This window comes from Tamandua tetradactyla, chromosome 20 (genome assembly GCF_023851605.1).
Source record: "Tamandua tetradactyla isolate mTamTet1 chromosome 20, mTamTet1.pri, whole genome shotgun sequence".
NCBI classification, from domain to species: domain Eukaryota; kingdom Metazoa; phylum Chordata; class Mammalia; order Pilosa; family Myrmecophagidae; genus Tamandua; species Tamandua tetradactyla.
In genome coordinates, this window is record NC_135346.1 from 20,630,285 (window position 1) to 20,638,696 (window position 8,412).

The 8,412-nt window shown below is 37.9% G+C and overlaps 1 pseudogene; it reads left to right on the forward strand.

Moving 5' to 3' along the window:
- Nucleotides 1–651: 651 nt before the first annotated feature.
- Nucleotides 652–7,615, forward strand: LOC143664474 (tRNA-dihydrouridine(20a/20b) synthase [NAD(P)+]-like; annotated as a pseudogene).
- The last annotated feature ends 797 nt before the right edge of the window (nt 7,616–8,412 follow it).

The window sequence follows — 8,412 nt, forward strand, 5'->3', positions numbered from 1 at the left end:
ACATGCTAGGTCATAACATATATCAGTACATTTTGAAAGATTGAAATCATACAAAATATCTTCTCTGACCACAATGGAATGAAGCTAGAAATTAATAAAAGAGGGAGATCTGGAAAATTCACAAATATAAGGAAATTAAACAATATACTTTGAAGTAAGCATTGGGTTAAAGAAGAAATCACAAGTGAAATTAGTAAATAGCTTGAGATGAATGAAAATGAAAATACAACATACCAAACTTTATCAGATGCAAAAAAGGCAGTACTCAGAGGAAAATATTTAGCTGTAAATGGCTACATGTAAAAAGATCTCAAATCCGTAACTTAACCTCATACCTGGAGGAACTAGAAAGGAGAGCAAACTAAATTCAAAGTCTGCAGAAGAAAGGAAATAAAAGAGTAGAGTGGAGTTAACATGTGATTCAGTGGTAGAGCCTGGAAGGATCCTGGCTGGGAGTCATGTGGGTCCCGGTGGGGGCGGGCATCAAGGACCTGACTGAGCCAGGCCAAGCCCACCAGTGAAACTGAGGTCTCTGAGAGCAGAGGCCCAAGCTCTGAGGCCAAAGTCCCCAGCCCCAGAGACTGGCATCACTCAACAGAGAAGAAGGTAGCTGCAGCACTTATTTCTAAAATTTGAAGCAAGTCCAGATTCATGAAAAGTGACTGCATAAAAAACACAACATGTGAATAAAGAAAAAAAGATCCAATAGAAATGTTTCCTTCTGGGCAACTGGTAAAAGTCTGTGCTCCAATGGTTCAATATTCAAAGTTGGCTTTTAGAATACATTTTCTCATAAGAAAATGCAATTGTGATCTGTATTATACATACACTAGTGATAGTTGCTGCTGATTTTGTCAAATCTGTAAAAGTCAGAGACAATGAATTCACCACAGACCAAGGTGATTGTCCTTTTTTTTTTTTATTAATTAATGGAAAAAAAGAAATTAACCCAACATTTAGAAATCATACCATTCTACATATGCAATCAGTAATTCTTAACATCATCACATAGATGCATGATCATCGTTTCTTAGTACATTTCCATCGGTTTAGAAGAACTAGCAACACAACCGAAAAAGATATAGAATGTTAATATAGAGAAAAAAATAAAAGTAATAATAGTAAAAATAAAACAAAACAAAACAAAAACCTATAGCTCGGATGCAGCTTCATTCAGTGTTTTAACATGATTACTTTACAATTAGGTATTATTGTGCTGTCCATTTTTGAGTTTTTGTATCTAGTCCTGTTGCACAGTCTGCATCCCAACAGCTCCAATTACCCATTATCTTACCCTGTTTCTATCTCCTGCTGGACTCTGTTACCAATGACATATTCCAAGTTTATTCTCGAATGTCGATTCACATCATTGGGACCATACAGTATTTGTTTTTTAGTTTTTGGCTAGACTCACTCAGCATAATGTTCTCTAGGTCCATCCATGTTATTACATGCTTCATAAGTTTATCCTGTCTTAAAGCTGCATAATATTCCATCATATGTATATACCACAGTTTGTTTAGCCACTCGTCTGTTGATGGACATTTTGGCTGTTTCCATCTCTTTGCAATTGTAAATAACGCTGCTATAAACATTGGTGTGCAAATGTCCGTTTGAGTCTTTGCCCTTAATTCCTTTGAGTAGATTCCCAGCAATGGTATTGCTGGGTCGTATGGCAATTCTATATTCAGCTTTTTGAGGAACCACCAAACTGCCTTCCACAGTGGTTGCACCATTTGACATTCCCACCAACAGTGGATAAGTGTGCCTCTTTCACCGCATCCTCTCCAGCACTTGTCATTTTCTGTTTTGTTGATAATGGCCATTCTGGTGGGTGTGAGATGATATCTCATTGTTGTTTTGATTTGCATTTCTCTAATGGCCAGGGGCATTGAGCATCTCTTCATGTGCCTTTTGGCCATTTGTATTTCCTCTTCTGAGAGGTGTCTATTCAAGTCTTTTTCCCATTTTGTAATTGGGTTGGCTGTCTTTTTGTTGTTGAGTTGAACAATCTCTTTATAAATTCTGGATACTAGACCTTTATCTGATATGTCATTTCCAAATATTGTCTCCCATTGTGTAGGCTGTCTTTCTACTTTCTTGATGAAGTTCTTTGATGCACAAAAGTGTTTAATTTTGAGGAGTTCCCATTTATTTATTTCCTTCTTCAGTGCTCTTGCTTTAGGTTTAAGGTCCATAAAACCGCCTCCAATTGTAAGATTCATAAGATATCTCCCTACATTTTCCTCTAACTGTTTTGTGGTCTTAGACCTAATGTTTAGATCTTTGATCCATTTTGAGTTAACTTTTGTGTAGGGTGTGAGATATGGGTCTTCTTTCATTCTTTTGCATATGGATATCCAGTTCTCTAGGCACCATTTATTGAAGAGACTGTTCTGTCCCAGGTGAGTTGGCTTGACTGCCTTATGAAAGATCAAATGTCCATAGATGAGAGGGTCTATATCTGAGCACTCTATTCGATTCCATTGGTCGATATATCTATCTTTATGCCAATACCATGCTGTTTTGACCACTGTGGCTTCATAATATGCCTTAAAGTCAGGCAGCGCGAGACCTCCAGCTTCGTTTTTTTTCCTCAAGATGTTTTTAGCAATTCGGGACACCCTGCCTTTCCAGATAAATTTGCTTATTGGTTTTTCTATTTCTGAAAAATAAGTTGTTGGGATTTTGATTGGTATTGCATTGAATCTGTAAATCAATTTAGGTAGGATTGACATCTTAACTATATTTAGTCTTCCAATCCATGAACACGGTATGCCCTTCCATCTATTTAGGTCTTCTGTGATTTCTTTTAGCAGTTTTTTGTAGTTTTCTTTGTATAGGTTTTTTGTCTCTTTAGTTAAATTTATTCCTAGGTATTTTATTCTTTTAGTTGCAATTGTAAATGGGATTCGTTTCTTGATTTCCCCCTCAGCTTGTTCATTGCTAGTGTATAGAAATGCTACAGATTTTTGAATGTTGATCTTGTAACCTGCTACTTTGCTGTACTCATTTATTAGCTCTAGTAGTTTTGTTGTGGATTTTTCTGGGTTTTCGACGTATACTATCATATCGTCTGCAAACAGTGATAGTTTTACTTCTTCCTTTCCAATTTTGATGCCTTGTATTTCTTTTTCTTGTCTAATTGCTCTGGCTAGAACCTCCAACACAATGTTGAATAATAGTGGTGATAGTGGGCATCCTTGTCTTGTTCCTGATCTTAGGGGGAAAGTTTTCAATTTTTCCCCATTGAGGATGATATTAGCTGTGGGTTTTTCATATATTCCCTCTATCATTTTAAGGAAGTTCCCTTGTATTCCTATCTTTTGAAGTGTTTTCAACAGGAAAGGATGTTGAATCTTGTCAAATGCCTTCTCTGCATCAATTGAGATGATCATGTGATTTTTCTACTTTGATTTGTTGATATGGTGTATTACATTAATTGATTTTCTTATGTTGAACCATCCTTGCATACCTGGGATGAATCCTACTTGGTCATGATGTATAATTCTTTTAATGTGTTGTTGGATACGATTTGCTAGAATTTTATTGAGGATTTTTGCATCTATATTCATTAGAGAGAGTGGCCTGTAGTTTTCTTTTTTTGTAATATCTTTGCCTGGTTTTGGTATGAGGGTGATGTTGGCTTCATAGAATGAATTAGGTAGTTTTCCCTCTGCTTCGATTTTTTTGAAGAGTTTGAGGAGAGTTGATACTAATTATTTCTGGAATGTTTGGTAGAATTCACATGTGAAGCCGTTTGGTCCTGGACTTTTCTTTTTAGGAAGCTTTTGAATGACTAATTCAATTTCTTTACTTGTGATTGGTTTGTTGAAGTCATCTATGTCTTCTTGAGTCAAAGTTGGTTGTTCATGTCTTTCCAGGAACCCGTCCATTTCATCTAAATTGTTGTATTTATTAGCGTAAAGTTGTTCATAGTATCCTGTTATTACCTCCTTTATTTCTGTGAGGTCAGTAGTTATGTCTCCTCTTCCATTTCTGATCTTATTTATTTGCATCCTCTCTCTTCTTCTTTTTGTCAATCTTGCTAAGGGCCCATCAATCTTATTGATTTTCTCATAGAACCAACTTCTGGTCTTATTGATTTTCTCTATTGTTTTCATGTTTTCAATTTCATTTATTTCTGCTCTAATCTTTGTTATTTCTTTCCTTTTGCTTGCTTTGGGATTAGTTTGCTGTTCTTTCTCCAGTTCTTCCAAGTGGACAGTTAATTCCTGCATTTTTGCCTTTTCTTCTTTTCTGATATAGGCATTTAGGGCAATAAATTTCCCTCTTAGCACTGCCTTTGCTGCGTCCCATAAGTTTTGAAATGTTGTGTTTTCATTTTCATTCGCCTCGAGGTATTTGCTAATTTCCCTTGCAACTTCTTCTTTGACCCACTCGTTGTTTAAGAGTGTGTTGTTGAGCCTCCACGTATTTGTGAATTTTCTGGCACTCTGCCTATTATTGATTTCCAACTTCATTCCTTTATGATCCGAGAAAGTGTTGTGTATGATTTCAATCTTTTTAAATTTGTTAAGACTTGCTTTGTGACACAGCATATGGTCTATCTTTGAGAATGATCCATGAGCACTTGAGAAAAAGGTGTATCCTGCTATTGTGGGATGTAATGTCCTATAAATGTCTGTTAAGTCTAGCTCATTTATAGTAATATTCAGATTCTCTATTTCTTTATTGATCCTCTGTCTAGATGTTCTGTCCATTGATGAGAGTGGTGAATTGAAGTCTCCAACTATTATGGTATATGAGTCTATTTCCCTTTTCAGTGTTTGCAGTGTATTCCTCACGTATTTTGGGGCATTCTGGTTCGGTGTGTAAATATTTATGATTGTTATGTCTTCTTGTTTAATTCTTCCTTTTATTAGTATATAGTGTCCTTCTTTGTCTCTTTTAACTGTTTTACATTTGAAGTCTAATTTGTTGGATATTAGTATAGCCACTCCTGCTCTTTTCTGGTTGTTATTTGCATGAAATATCTTTTCCCAACCTTTCACTTTCAACCTATGTTTATCTTTGGGTCTAAGATGTGTTTCCTGTAGACAGCATATAGAAGGATCCTGTTTTTTAATCCATTCTGCCAATCTATGTCTTTTGATTGGGGAATTCAGTCCATTGACATTTAGTGTTATTACTGTTTGGATAATATTTTCCTCTAACATTTTGCCTTTTGTATTATATATATCATATCTGATTTTCCTTTTTCTACACTCTTCTCCATACCTCTCTCTTCTGTCTTTTTGTATCTGACTCTAGTGCTCCCTTTAGTATTTCTTGCAGAGCTTTCAATTCAATTTGTGAATTGGTCACAAATTATCTCAGTGATTTTTTGTCTGAGAATGTTTTAATTTCTCCCTCATTTTTGAAGGACAATTTTGCTGGATATAGGAGTCTTGGTTGGCAGTTTTTCTCTTTTAGTAATTTAAATATATCATCCCACTGTCTTCTAGCTTCCATGGTTTCTGCTGAGAAATCTACACATAGTCTTATTGGGTTTTCCTTGTATGTGATGGATTGTTTTTCTCTTGCTGCTTTCAAGATCCTCTCTTTCTCTTTGACCTCTGACATTCTAACTAGTAAGTGTCTTGGAGAACGCCTATTTGGGTCTAATCTCTTTGGGGTGCGCTGCACTTCTTGGATCTGTAATTTTAGGTCTTTCATAAGAGTTGGGAAATTTTCAGTGATAATTTCTTCCATTAGTTTTTCTCCTCCTTTTCCCTTCTCTTCTCCTTCTGGGACACCCACAACACGTATATTTGTGCGGTTCATATTGTCCTTGAGTTCCCTGATACCCTGTTCAAATTTTTCCATTCTTTTCCCGATAGTTTCTGTTTCTTTTTGGAATTCAGATGTTCCATCCTCCAAATCACTAATTCTATCTTCTGTCTCTTTAAATCTATCATTGTAGGTATCCATTGTTTTTTCCATCTTTTCTACTTTATCCTTCACTTCCATAAGTTCTGTGATTTGTTTTTTCAGTTTTTCTATTTCTTCTTTTTGTTCAGCCCATGTCTTCTTCATGTCCTCCCTCAATTTCTCGATTTCCTTTTTGAAGAGGTTTTCCATTTCTGTTCATATATTCAGCATTAGTTGTCTCAGCTCCTGTATCTCATTTGAACTATTGGTTTGTTCCTTTGACTGGGCCATATTCTCAATCTTCTGAGCGTGGACCGTTATCTTCTGCTGCTGGCGTCTGGGCATTTAGTCAGATTTCCCTGGGTGTCGGACCCAACAAGGTTGTAAGATTTTTCTGTGAAATCTCTGGGTTCTGTTTTTCTTATCCTGCCCAGTAGGTGGCGCTCGTGGCACACGTTTGTCTCACGTGTTTGGAAGGGATCTCCCCGGTCACCGTTCTCCGCGGCCTGGGGATTTTCGATCCAATTCTCTCAGTTGGTTCGGGGGGCCGCGCATGGTGGGGGTGTCAGCCGCCGCGGCTTGAGGGGACCCTGTGGCTCCTTTATTAATTTCCCTATTGGTGCCGGCCGCAGCGGGCCCAGGGAATTCGCTACCGGACCAGGAAGTCACCCACGGGGGAGGGCCACCGCAGCTTGGGTAGCCCTCTGATCCAAGACTCGTAGCCGGACCAGGAAGCCGCCCGCAAAAGAGGGGCGCCAGCCGCCGCGGCTTGAGAAACTTGCCTCTCCGAGACTCTCAGCCGGCCTGGGAAGGAGGGAGGGAGGAGCTCCGGCCACCACAGCTGCCGCTGCTCGGGGGGGTCGCGCGCCGCTCGGGGATCTCACTGCAGCTGAGTCTCTCAGTCAGACTAGCCAGTCCAGACTGGGGTACGCTGTGTGTCCATTCCCTACCGTGGCCCCGGGAGCTGTTCTGCACTGTTTCTGTTCACCTAGTAGTTTCTCTGGAGGAGGAACTAAGATGCACGTACCTTACTAAGCCGCCATCTTGGCCCCGCCTCCCCAAGGTGATTGTCCTTTGACTGTTGAGTTTGCTGTTAGTAAAGCAAGGGTTTTATCTGATGCTACCTGTGTGGTCTGTCCTTAGGCAAATGGATAGGCATTAACTGTAGTTGTCCTCAGATGTGGGCAATGACAGAAGGTTATGGAGTTTACTTGATAAATAAGCCAGAGCTTATTAGAAATACGATGAAAAAAGTAAAAAATCAAGTGGAAAAACTCCAGATTTTCAGTATTTATTAAAATAAGGTCCATGATGACTTTACAAGAACTGTAGATCTTTATCAAAAGGCTGAAGCAACAAAAGTTTTCTGGATTACAGTCCATGGAAGAACTGTTGAACAAAAACATCAGCAAATCCACTACGATGCCATTAAAATAATTAAGGAAAATAAGTCTATACTTGCGATTGCTAATGGAGACATCAAAAGTTTAGAAGGAGAAAATATGAGGCAAATTACTGGGACAGATGGTGTGATGGTTACAAGAGGACCCTTCGCGAGCTTGTCCATGTTTGCTGGAAATCCTGCTGAGATGCATCTGGGACTTGAAATATCTTATATGTGTTTCCACCAACATTTAATGTACATGATGGAAAAGGTAACTTTGAGGCAGGAAAAAATAGGGTTTAATGCTCTGTGACATCAGCAATTTTAGATTATTTTACAGACCACTGTGGAATTTGAATGGACTTCCTAAATTATTTTAATATATACTTTATTTTCTCCTACAATGAAAGCATATCTTGGTTTCTACTTATAAATCAGTGGCTCTCAAACTTTAGTATGAAAACCGTTCTCTGGGGAGCATTTAAAAAAAAATCATTCCTAGAATGTACCCTCAGAGATTCTGATTCAGTAGATCTGGGACATCTACAATTTTAAATAAGAGCCCAGGTAATTCGAACAATCTAGGTCATACTGGGTTCAAACATCGACAAACACTGCTCTGAATCCTATAATGGACTGGAAAAAAAGTGAAAATCGCTGTGTTTTTTTTTCCCCTAAAGGAATCATGTTTTTTACATTTTTAAATAAAACTTTGCAATACTAAGAAAGTATGACTCATATAGTATCTATAAATTAATGAGAAATGTGTTTTTAATTTTAATTAAGGTAAGCACATAGAAGTTGCAGGGAAAAAAAATGCCAACATCATAGAAAATGAAAAGGAACATGGTATTCTATATAGAAATTGCATTCAGGACTGTGTGGGTTTGAAAATATTATATACTCCAGAAAAGCCGTGTTCTCTTAATCCTCATTCAATATTGTTTGGGGTGTGAGCTGGCTTGAAACTAGTATGTACTCCAGAAAAGCCATGTTTTAATACTGATCCTATCTTGTGAGGTCAGACCTATTGTTTAGGGTGGAAATCTTTTGATTTGATTGTTCCCATGGAGATGTGACCACCCAATTGTGGGTGTGTCATTTTGATCAAATGGAGATTTGTCTTCCTCTATTTAGTGTGGGTCTTGATTAGT